This window comes from Odocoileus virginianus, chromosome 13 (genome assembly GCF_023699985.2).
Source record: "Odocoileus virginianus isolate 20LAN1187 ecotype Illinois chromosome 13, Ovbor_1.2, whole genome shotgun sequence".
Taxonomy (NCBI): Eukaryota; Metazoa; Chordata; class Mammalia; order Artiodactyla; family Cervidae; genus Odocoileus; species Odocoileus virginianus.
Genome location: NC_069686.1, coordinates 2312477 through 2325976, shown reverse-complemented (window position 1 = coordinate 2325976; position 13500 = coordinate 2312477). Strand labels below are relative to the sequence as shown.

At 36.3% G+C, this 13500-nt stretch overlaps 1 pseudogene; it reads left to right on the top strand.

Moving 5' to 3' along the window:
• The first annotated feature begins 2112 nt into the window (after positions 1-2112).
• LOC110130123 (ribonuclease P protein subunit p38-like) overlaps positions 2113-13500 on the top strand; it is a 72348-nt pseudogene continuing 60960 nt past the window's right edge.

Below are 13500 nucleotides of genomic sequence, written 5' to 3'. Positions count from 1 at the left end.
TGTAAAAACTTCCTGAGAAAACATAAACAAATAAACTCTCAAATCAAGTGAAAACAGAAAACTTTTTGATACATGCAGCTAAAATCTTACAGAGCATACTACTTCTTAAAATGGAGAAAGCTAAAGATGTCAACTTTAATCATTTTTTATTCTCTTCCACTCCCACATGGACATAAGCAAACACACAAAGAAACCCTCCTTAAAATAAATTATCTTTGAAGCATTAATAATCTGCAGCTTCACTTCAAGTAAACCAAAACTGCATTTTATATTCTCTTTGCCAAATATATATATATATATACATGTATATGTATATAATAAAAAATTTTAAATATATGAAGTTTTACTATAGCACTATATGATAGAGGTGCTGCCCTGGTGGACCAGCGGTAAAGAATCTTCCTGCTAATGTAGGAACTGCTGGTTTGACTCCTGGGTCAGGAAAATCCCCTGGAGAAGGAAATGGCAGCTCATTCTAGTATTCTTGCCTGGGAAATTCCATGGACAAAGGAGCCTGGTGGGCTATAGTCCATGGAGTCACAAAAGAGCTCAAAAACAACATATAATATAGACGCCAACATAGAATCTATATGCTTTCTTCCCAAGAAGTCACAGCATTATGGTGTCGAAGCTTGTCTGAAAAAAATATCAACTGAAAATTTTGGAAATATATTGTAAGAGTTTCCTATTAGCTAAATAAACTCTGTGTTCTGATCATTGACTCAATTAACAGAGATCATTTACTGTACACCGATAAAAGAAACAGATGAGAATTCAGATTTGCATAGATTACATTATTTAAAATTGTGCAAAATTTGTTTATTGAGTCTCTGAATATAAATACTCTTTGAAAATCAGTTTAATGCTATTTGGCTGAGAAATACAGAAAAATCAATCTGTAAAGTAATCTCTAAAATAAGTGGCCTCATTCACATGATCTGTGCCTTTCCCATGGATGGTTTTGTGGTATTTTTCTGTAACTATTTCAGTTAATTCAAGGAACTTTTGAATGGAAATTGTTGGTGCAACTTGGGATCATATATCAAATCTCACAGTTGAAAGTATTGGAAGTATCCCTTTTATTGTAAGAATAATTTCTATATCTTTCATAAGTACCTCCTTTTATTATCAGATGCTGTCTCTGAAAAAAAAATGTAGCATATTGAAATCTTAAAAGAGGAAGATATACAAACATTTTAAACAGTATGAGTCAACTTTTTTTGGTTCTTTGCTTTTTGCACTTGTGTGTGTATATATGTGAGTTGCTCAGTTGTGTCCAACTCTTTGCGACCCCATGGACTGCAGGTAGCATGGCCCATGGGATTCTCCAGGCAAAAATATTGGAGTAAGTAGCCATTTCCTTCTCCAGTGGATTTTCCTGACCCACGGATAGAGCCCTGGTTTCCTGTATTACAAGGAGATTCTTTACTGTCTGAGCGACCAGAGAAGACCTGCGTGTGTAGTACAGACTTACTAATCTTCATGCATTGATGAGGGCTAAAACTAAAGCAAGAACTGATAGAACAATGCTGAAAACAGAGCTCTTAAGCCATATGTACCTCCCTTCTGTGCTGGGAAAATGTAATTCAAAATTTTATTTTTTATTTCACAATTAAAAAGGTACTAACTTGAATTCCTTACAAACATAAATACAAGTAAGCAGAAGATACCACCAACTTTCAATCTTTTACTAGTTAATACTGCTTTATTCAGTTACCATGCAGAAGGAGAATTATTTCTACTTAGTTTCAAAGACTTTTTTTTAGCTTTTAAATGACATTTCCTTGAAAATTAAGCAATTTTGACCAAGATTTTTTAAATTGTTAGATAGTCAATTCATTTCCTTGTCAAAGAGCAGGAAGTAGGGTCTAAGGAGAAGATTTCCAACACCAGACTTCATAGTAAAATAGTCTCTGATACCTAGTTAACAAATACTTTAAAAATGTCTTCTGTGATTTGCTTTATTATTTTCATTAGTGCTGTATCAGTGCTGGTGGTCGTTGCTTTAGTTCACTCTTTTAAATTGACCATCTAAATAGTTCTGGACTCTAAGAAGCTCTGAACATGAAAAAAATATATATTTTTTCGCATTTGTGTGGGGAAATTAACAAGATGGCGTCAGTCAGGCTCTCACACCCTCTCACCCCACGTTCTATCAACAATGACCTTGCACGGCTATGCAGCAGCTGGGATCGCTTACAGCGCTGTGCATGCGTGTCAACAGGTGCTCACCTGGTCCTGGGTTACTTCGTGAGGTTTGCCTGTGTAAGCTTCACCTGGAAAAGCCCAGGTTGTTTGTAGTTATGCTGTATTATGTTATGTCTGCTGCTACAACTGCTGTGTCAGCCAGGAGAGAGGTTGTGTTATGCCTACCAGGAGAGAAAGAATAACTGTGTTTGCACTTCCTATGGTTCCTTGAAGTCTTCTTCCAGCCTCTTAGCTTGAACCTTGCCTACTTTGGGTTCAGCGAAGAGTATGAACCGCAAGACGATTGGTGTCACGAACAGGATCAGCAATACAATTTGGTTGCTTGCTATTCTTTTTATTTCACGTAAGATGATTAAACATGGAATGAATGGATTCACTTTCCCTGAATAACTCAGAACCATGTGTGGTCGATCTGTGTATAACTATGCATCATGCAGTTTTATAAATTGAAGGACAATCAAGCCCCAAATTCTATAATGAGAAGTTTAATTTTTCCTAAAATGCCTGCTATTATATGGAAATTCTCTATATTGGCCAAAAAAAAAAAAAGTTTCCTAAGACCATGGAATATACGTGTATGTTTCATTTTCTTTGCATTAAATTTCTGCCTATATTTGAAGTAAACAGAACAAGCTCTAGGATTTCTCAGCTATTGTAGAACACTCACTCATTTCACTCACAATTATTTATTGAGTGCTTAACACCTGCTAGAAAACTATATTAGCGAAGAGTCATGAGAAAACCTAACTTTATCTCTCTTCCCAGTAAACTATAAGTCAACACATGCTACTCAAAGCCATGGAATTAGCTGAGATCATATAGGGAGAGATTCAAGATTGAGAATAGGAGTCAGGAATGACAAAATGCAGGTAACACTAACATGGTTTTTCTTCTGATTCTATTGAGATATAACTGATACACAGCACTGGTGCTGCTGCTAAGTCGCTTCAGTCGTGTCCGACTCTGTGCGACCCCATAGACGGCAGCCCACCAGGCTCCCCCGTCCCTGGGAGTCTCCAGGCAAGAACACTGGAGTGCGTTGCCATTTCCTTCTCCAATGCGTGAAAGTGAAAAGTGAGAGTGAAGTCGCTCAGTCATGTCCGACTCTTCGCGACCCCATGGACTGCAGCCTACCAGGCTCCTCCGTCCATGGGATTTTCCAGGCAAGAGCACTGGAGTGGGGTGCCATTGCCTTCTCCGGATATACAGCACTCCGTAAGTTTAAGGTGTATAGCATAATGAATTGACTCGCATACGTTATGAAATGATTACCACCATAGGTTTAGTGAAGCTCTATCAGGTCATACGAACACAAAATTTTTTTTTTAAAAAAGAAAAAAAATATCTTTTTCTTGTGTTGCGAACTCTTAGGATTTACTCTCTTGAGCACTTTCATATATAACATAGAGCAGTGTTAATTACATTGATCATGTACATTACACCCCTAGTACTTATCTATCTTATAACTGGAAGTTTGTGTCCTTTGACTGTGCTGCATGCTGTTTCTCAGTCCTGTCCAACTCTCATGAAATTCTCCAGGCAGGAATGCTGGAGTGGGTTGCCATTTCCTCCTCTAGGGGTTCTTTCTGACCCAGGAATCGAACCTGAGTCTCATGCATATCCTGCTTTGGCAGGTGGAGTCTTAACCACATTGTACATTACATCCCTAGTACTTATCTATCTTATAAATGGAAGTTTGTGCCCTTTGACCACCTTCATCCAATTACCCTTCTCCTTGCATGCTCTGTTAACCACAAATCTGATCTCTTTTTCTATTTATTTGTGAACTCTAGTTGACCTACAACACTGTGTAAGTGCCTGATATACAACATAATGGTTTGATATGTCTGCACATTACAAAATAATCACTATGATAAGTCTAGTTACCATCTGTCACCATATGAAGATATTATAATATTCTTGACTATATTCCCCATGCTGCACATTTCTTCCCTATGACTCATTTGTTTTGTAAATAGAAGTTTGTACCTCTTAATTTTCCTCACCTACCTTACTGTTTCTCTCAGTCTTTCCCCTTCAGTGATCACCTGTTGGTTCCCAGTATCTGTGACTGAATCTGTTTTATTATGTTCATTCTTGTTCTTTTGCTTTCTTTTTAGATTCCATGGTACATGTTACATCATACTATTTGTCATTCTGTCTAACTTGTTTTAGCATAATACCATCTAGGTCCATCCATGTTGTTTCAAATGGCAAGGTTTAAGTCTTTTTTATGACTAATATTCTGTTGTATGTATATATATATATGACATCTTCTTTATCTATTCACCTATCAGTGGGCACTTAGATTGCTTCTATATCTTGGCTATTATGAATAATGCTTCAGTGAACATAGGGGTATCTGTATCTTTTCAAATTAATGTTTTTATTGTCTTTGGAAAAATATCCATAAATGGAATTGTTTGATTATATGGTAGTACTATTTTTAGCTTTTTGAGGAACGTCCATACTGTTTTGCATAGTGGCTTCATCAATTTTTTTGTGGTCTTTTTGATGATACACATTCTGACAGGTGGGAGGTGATATCTCATCATAATTTTGATTTGCAATTCCCAGGTGACAGTAACATTTAATTGACCAGTAGAATATTATCTCCAAAAAGGTTGAGGAGTGGTCATGGGTGAAAAAGAGGAAAGAGTGGCGTCAGAAAAGAGGGACAAAAGAGTGCTGTGAAGGATATTGGCTAGATTTCACCAAGATGTCTCTTTTTTTTTCTCCTCTACGTAAGAAGAGTAGTATTTTTAAAATAATCCCCAATTTACTTTATTTTACTGGAAACTAGTTTTTCTCCCCATACTCCCGCTGATATTTCAGTTTCAGTGAAGTAGATAGAGAAGATGTCAATTCATGGAATCGGAGAAAACCATGGCATGTAACCAACTACTTCCCATCTTAGGAACTGTGATAAAACAGAGAGAGAGCGAAGAGATAGCTGGTGGGTGGGCTATGCGGGTCCAAGCCTCCCCTCTCTGGACAGTGGCCCAGAATGTGACAAATGTGTTGGATAAATTGAGGAGAATGCCAAAGGAATGAGGCTTTTGGAGAAGTAACTGATCTACAACATGATTTCTTGCCAACAAAAGTGCTTGGCTAGTAAAACTATAAGGGAGGCATGGTGTAATCAAGCTGGGGAAAATCCTCATTTCATAAGGATCATAGATAACCAGTTTATAGCCAGCAGATCTGTCATGGGGCCTGGCATGCTGTGGCAAAGTGAGAGATCAGAGAGCCAGAGAACACTGGAGGATGAGGCAAAGACTGAGAGCCGTTCAGCATCAGCAGGAGTCCAAGGGAGGACAAGTCAGCACAGAAGGAGACGCCAGGGCTGAGCAGACCAAGAAAAAATAGGCCACAGCTTAGTCACCAATCCCAACAGAAAGGCCTTGGGCAAGTCAGATCACCCATATTTTAAGGGAAAATCCCAGTATGCACCTAATTAGTAACATAAAGTGAGGGGATTCTTTTTCCCTTGTCATCAAAAAGTGATAAGTGTCTCTCTGATGTATCTCAGGGGAGGAATCTGAAAGGATTGTGCTCTTACTCAAAATGATCAAGTTAAGTCTAAAGAGACTCTCCAAACTATATACTCTAAATATTTAACTAAATTGATCTATATTTAATTCCCCCCAACCCCTGCCTTGCAACTTCTTAGCAGATGAGAGTGATAGCAAATCAGTTTTAGAAAGTAAGGGAATTGTATAGTTTTTCTGCACAGACAGTATGAAGTGAGTAATTTTTCAATCAAATAATTGTGCATCATTTGTTTTGGTTTCTCATCCTTCAATAGGTTTTTTTTTTTTTTTTTTTGCAAAGTTGATCCTTTATTTAAAGAAGAGGTAAGTAGAGTGAAAAGATGAGGTCAGAATTCTCCATTGTCCCAGAAACTGTCTGTCCTCAAGCAAATATATATTTTTTGGATTACTAGACATCTAAAAATCTTTGATTAATGACTGATGCCTTTTGTCAGAAGACTCTTAGCAAAAGAGATGCAACTGATAGCTATTAGTAATTGAGTATATATTGATTATTTGGTATGTGGTAATTACTTCTAGATAAAATTTGGAAAACATAGCATGCAGGAAAGGAGGAAGGAGACTGATATATGGGTATTCCTAGGGAAAATGAATACAGATAGAGTATTGGATTAAGCATGTCCAGTTAAAACGTCGGGACCTTGGGTTATTCAGACAGGGAGAAACTCCAAAGCATGAGAGAAGATATTTATTTTATTTTTTTAATTTATTTTTATTAGTTGGAGGCTAATTACTTTACAATATTGTAGTGGTTTTTGCCATACATTGACATGAATCAGCCATGGACTTACATGTGTTCCCCATCCCGATCCCCCCTCCCGCCTCCCTCCCCATCCCATCCCTCTGGGTCTTCCCAGTGCACCAGCCCTGAGCACTCTCATGCATCCAACCTGGGCTGGTGGTCTGATTAACCCTTGACAGTATACTTGTTTCAATGCTGTTCTCTCTGAACATCCCACCCTCACCTTCTCCCAGAGTTCCAAAGTCTGTTCTGTACATCTGTGTCTCTTTTTCTGTTTTGCATATAGGGTTATTGTTACCATCTTTTTAAATTCCATATATATGTGTTAGTGTACTGTATTGGTCTTTATCTTTCTGGCTTACTTCACTCTGTATAATGGGCTCCAGTTTCATCCATCTCATTAGAACTGATTCAAATGAATTCTTTTTAATGGCTGAGTAATATTCCATTGTGTATAGGTACCATAGCTTCCTTATCCACTCATCTGCTGATGGGCATCTAGGTTGCTTCCATGTCCTGGCTATTATAAACAGTGCTGCAATGAACATTGGGGTGCACATGTCTCTTTCAGATCTGGTTTCCTTGGTGTGTATGCCCAGAAGTGGGATTGCTGGGTCATATGGCAGTTCTATTTCCAGTTTTTTAAGAAATCTCCACACTGTTCTCCATCATGGCTTTACTAGTTTGCATTCCCACCAACAGTGTAAGAGGGTTCCCTTTTCTCCACACCCTCTCCAGCATTTATTGCTTGTAGACTTTTGGATAGCAGCCATCCTGACTGGCATGTAATGGTACCTCGTTGTGGTTTTGATTTGCATTATACAGAAGATATTTAAATTAAAGGAAAGAGATATTGAGGGGTAGTACTATTAATGTTTATTTTTATTTAAAGTGCACAAAGATTTTTAATCATATATAATATTCCATTTGATCTTTATACCCATCTCAGGACATTGTATTATTTCTATTTTATCAGTGAAGAGCCCAAGTTTCCAAGTGGTGATTTCACCTATCCAAGGTCACATCACATTGTGACAGAATCAGACCTGGAATCCCCATCTCCTGCCTCCATTTCTCTTCAGATTGCAATCACAGCAACAACTTTGCAAATGTCACAATTTTGCACATGTCAAGCTACATAGTTTTGAAAAGTCCAGAATATGAATAAAGTCTAAAAAAAACCAATGGTCCACCACCTTCTAGGACTATAAGCACTTTAGCTCATGCAATCCAATCTAAACTCTTCAGCTCTGTTTTTCATTAATATTTAGATTTGCTAACATGTGCCTAAAATCTAGGATTAGTGTTTTTGCAATGTTTTTAGTAAAAAAATGATTTAACTTTGTCTAATGCCAGAAAAAAGATGACATGACATATGAGAGTTGCTTGCATTCCAGACTTGTCAGAAGAAGGACAATTGAAATATAATTAAGACTATAAAGAAAGCTGAGTGCCGAAGAATTGATGCTTTTGAACTGTGGTGTTGGAAAAGACTCTTGAGAGTCCCTTGGACTGCAAGAAGATCTAACCAGTCCATCCTAAAGGAAATCAGTCCTGAATATTCATTGGAAGGACTGATGCTGAAGCTGAGAGTCCAATCCTTTGGCCACCTGATGCAAAGAAATGACTCATTGGAAAAGACCCTGATGCTGGGGAAGGTTGAAGGTGGGAGGAGAAGGGGACGACAGAGGATGAGATGATTGGATGGCATCACCGACTCAATGGACATGAGTTTGAGTAAATTCTGGGAGTTGGTGATGAACAAGGAGGCTTGGTGTTCTGCCATCCATGGGGCTGCAAAGAGTTGGACAAGACTGAGCAACTGAACTGAACTGAACTGAACGTGAATTGATAACAGCTCTTGGGAAATGTTGAACTGCATTTGAATCTGTAAAGATATGTGATACGTTGTTGTACACTAGTAGTGTTCAGTCACTTATTCATGTCTGACTTTTTGCCAACCCTGTTGACTGTAACCCACCAAGATCCTCTGTCCATGGAATTTTCCTGGCAAGAATTATTCAGTAGAGATGCTTGAAAATGACAAAATACATTTTTACAATTGTAAAATGAAATACTTTTACCTTCATGGTTAAAGAAAAAGAGGATTTTTACAACTGTTAAATGGACATTTAATAATAGATGTATTTTGAGAAAATCCCAGGTAATTTATTAAGCATGGATAAGATTCATTCAAAAGAAGCAAACACAGAATTAAGAAAAAAGGTTAAAAATGAAAGCTATTCTCACCTGACTGATTAGTATATTCATCACCATTTTTGAGTCTATCTTGCAAAGACAGATGTTGAGTTCACATCTTTCATTTACCAGTGTTTTTATAGTGTATTTTTTCATCTTCAAAATTTTAATTTTTCTGTATGTTCTGTTCTAGATGTATCTCTTCTAAATAGTTTATAATTAGATTGTTCACTTGTCAGACAATCTTTGTCTTTTCACTAGTACACTTTTGGTACACTTATACTAAAATACAATATTGTTGCTGTAAAAGGTTGAAAATCAGCTAATTATCACAATTTGGATGGAAATAGGTCCCCCTTTGCTACACTTAAATTTTCTCTTTGTCTTTGATTTAATTTATTTATTCATTCATTTATTCATTTGAGGTTGATTAAGTTCCTTGAAATTGTGAAGGATATGTATGGCATGTTTTATTATATTTTCACAGTGCCTCCTTTCCTATTTAAGAATACTTTTGTTTACAATGAGTAGAATAAATATCCTCATCTCACTAATAGGCCTGTCCATATACTAAACTTTGATCAAGAAAATGTAGAAGGAAGTGAGAGTGTGTTAGTACCTAGCCAAAGCTCTACGAAATATGAAGTGTTTCTCTTTACTGCTGCTGTGCTGTTGACAACTACCATCAGAAAAGAATGCCCAAATTAGTTGCTGGTCCCAAAATGAGAGTCATAGACAGCAGTGTTGAATTTGATCCTCAAGCAATTTGAAGAACTGTGAAAAAAAGTATATGTGTTTTACTGTAGGCTATTGACGTGCAAAAGTTATCTGTTACATACTATTATTGATGCCAGTTTCTGAGTAGTGCAATATCTATTATTGGTTTTGGGAAATTCTAAGCCATTATCTCTTTTTCTTTTCTCTCTCTCTCTCTGTCTTCCAATTTTGCATATACTAAACCTTTCCACACCTTATTCTTTTAGTCACAAATGAATATTTCCATCTCTTGATAACTCTGTACTTCACATAATTTCTTCTAATCTACATTCCAGATCATAAATGTCTTTTACAAATGTGTTGAATCTGATTTTTAAAATATCTAAGGAGGTTTTCCTATAATTTCAATTATTTTTTAATATGATATGCCATTTTAATAGAGTTCTATCTTCAGTCTTGTCTTTTACTATTTTTTACTCAATTATAGTTAGAATAATGATTTCTTAGTCTGTGTCTAATAACTTCATAATCTGAAGTCCTTATAGTCAGTTTCCTTTTTCTTATTTCTTCTAGTTCACAGTCATTTTCTTTATGGCTGATTATCTTTTATCACTGCTACATTTTTAAAAATTTGAACCTATGGAAAAGATTCCTTTTGGCAGACAAGATTGATGTTCTCTTCTGGCAGATAGCTAGGAGCACTACCTGTCCATGTCCACTTTAAGCAATGTAAAAGTTTCCAATTTCTTGGGTCACCTGTGTGTCTGCGTGCTCAGTCAGGTCCGACCCTTTATGATTGCATGGACTGTAGCCCACCAGACTCCTCTGTCCATGGAATTTTCCAGGTAAGAACACTGGAGGGGATAGATTATAATTCTATGCAAAGATTAGTTCTCTTCCTAACTAAAGATTAGTTCTCTTTACCAAGAGCTTGTAACCCTTAGTCCAGACTGACCTGATGATCTCCCAATAGACTCTCCACCTTACATATGCTCTCAGTTTTGAAATCTGTCCTCTTCATTATAGTCAATTTTAAATTTTTAGGTCAACAAATGCCAATAGGCAAAATTAGCTTCTATGCTTGCTTTCCTACTTGATTTATAGCATTCCGTTTATTTTGTCATTGGTAATTGTTTACAATTTTGTAATTTTCTTAAGTGTTTTAAAGAGAAATTTAAAAAAATAAATAAAGAGGAATTTATTTTTAATCTGTTATCTAAGTTTTAAATTCCTGTTAGCAGGATAAGTGCTCTGAATAACCTAGTCCATCATTATCAGAAACAGGAAGTGTCTCACAGTCTTTCTAGGCCTTTTCTTTATACAACTTTTTCTGCTTAATTTCTTTTCTTCAATCTGCTCTTTCCACTATCTTACATGTTTGCACTGGAATCAATCCTGACTCAAATTACATTTGCAAAATCTAAAACAGCAGAAAGTCAGTGTTGCTGTTAGTTTGACTCCATCTTTTGCTTTTATGGAGAACAAATCCTCAAACAAACCCTAGCCTTGGGCCCTGATTTCCTAGTCTTTTTTTTTTTTTTTTTAAAGCTCTTCTGTGCAAAAGACCTTATCTAGAAAGTCTGGAAAATTTTCTAGCATGGAACACACTCCTTTTTCATTGCTGAAATCCTTTCTGTGCTCTTCAGACCTCATGGCTAATGTTATGTTTGTTTAGAAAACACCATCTTGATTCAGATGTCTGACCTTTGTCTCTTCATGTTATTTTTTATGTAAATCATTGTTAGAGTGTTTCATTGGCTTCATGGAAACCTCAGTGCCACTTTCTGAACCTCCTCAATGTTAATTGTTAATAGCTACCTGCTTTTAACCTACTTTTTAAATGCCAAGTTTTCCTTGCAGATTCATTTTACCCCATCTCCTACAGCCATAAATACAGTCTACCTGCAGAAGTCACCCCTCTCATGGACTAAATGTTGTCTCATATTCTGGTCCCTCTTTGAGGATGCTATCTATCAGCTTCACAAACTATTTCATAAACTTCCATGTCACAAGATGTGACCTTCACTATTTGTCAGTGAAGGGTAAAGAAAAAAAGATAAAAATTAATTAGTTGCTTTAACTATTTGAATACATATTTTCTCAAAGGTGTGATATTTAAGGATGAATATACCAATTTAGTCAGTGGTATTTTAAAAAATAAAAATTCCTACTAACAAGAACACCCTTACTCTCAGCTTTTGAAAGTTGATTGCATTGACAGATTCTCTCTTGATGAGATGTGTTAAATGTACTTCTCCCAATATTTTGGCTTACTTTTGGAACCTTATTCATGGAGGAAACGTATCAGATGTAAAATCTGAATTACAGCTGTGTTGTTTCAAAATGAATAACGTCTACTGGGTGAGACACTGAGTCAAGAGTTTCGTTTGCAGCATGAGGAAAATATTTGTGAGTGTTGCTGGAAAAGCTGACAACCTACCATATGCAGCCTCCCTTGTAGATAGAGAAGCATGGCAATGTGAGCAAATTGCTATTTTGGCTAGAAAACTTTTGTATCCACATCAGTTGTATCCAGAAGAATCTGTATTTGATTACCAGTAACCCTCATCTGCTTTTCCTTGCTTTATATAATAAAGTTATAAACTTTTAAAACATTAAAATAAACTTCTGGTCTTAAATTCGGTGGGAAAAGATTTCCTGGAAAAAGGCAGGGAGAGGATTCTTATTGCTCAACACAGGATGTTATCTAAAAGAGATAATAGGCTTAAAATTGAGTTCACTAGTCATTACTTCCACAAGCATAAGTGATTGCTTTGTTGACCTAGACAAAATGTAAATTAGGTGAAGCCATATATTCTGACTATTGATTTATCATTCAGATAACAGTTTTAAATTTCTTTGTTGAAAATATGAGTTCTTCATTTAGAGAAGTTCTCTACATTTATCAGTGTCACTAAACAGTTAATATGTAAGGTTAGAGAAACTAGCAATGATCTTTCAGGAAGAATGGATTTAAAAATACTAGCCTATGTGTATTTTTAACTCATTTTTTAAAAATTTGAGCTAAATTAAATCTACTGGCAAAATGTTGATGGGTTTTGAGTAGAAAGCTCAGTTTATTATGTCTAGGGGTATTCATTGACTTTCATTTCTGAGCTAAATTTATGCTAATATGCAAGCATATATGAAAATATAACTTAGTTATTTATCCACCTTGATGCAATTGAAAGAAAAATGTGGTAGCAGTCAGAGGAATGCATTTCTAGCACCACAACTAACTAGCTATGCAACTCCAAGGAAAGAGCAAAAGCTCTTTTTTTCATGTTAAAATTCTTCAAAAGCACTAAAAATATAATAGCTTAGTTGCCAAATCTTGTCTGACTCTTTTGCGACCCCATGGATTGTAGCCCACCATGTTCTTCTGTCTATGGGATTTCCCAGGCAAGAATATTGGAGTGGGTAGCCATTTCCTTCTGGGGATCTTCCTGACCCAGGGATTGAATCAGAGTCTCCTGCATTGGCAGGTGGATTCTTTATCACTGAGCCACCAGTTAAGCCCAGCCCAGTGAATAGGTCATTGAAAAGGCAGACCAAACTTTCCCATATCTCAAAGCTAATCATCAAATATACATTAAGCCACAGACTTACATGGCATGATCTTGCCTAAAATAGTTCATCTCCTTCCAGAGACAACATTGCTAGACAATCAGAAGTCTAGGATAGATGACCTGAAAAGTCATTTTCTGTCTTTTTTTCTTCAGCAATTCAAGGCTACTCTGGAGGTCCTGCCTGGATGAGCAATAAGACGATTTCACCATTAGAAAAGTTAGGAGAGACATGCAGTGCATGCAGAGTTAATTGAAGGAAAATGAGATAATGAACTCTAGGGAGACAACCATATTGCAGTATAAAACATTTTCTTGGCTTATAAACTAAGAATTGATTTAATAATGCAATAAATGAAGTAATATGAAAACAGAGAGCCAATATCAGTCAAAACCTGCCAGCAAGTTGATGAACTTGACCTCATTTTTTAAAAAGCCACTTGTATGGGCAAATAAGCACCATCATTAACAAAGTAAATACAATACAAAGATGTTTAAATGTAACAGGTACATT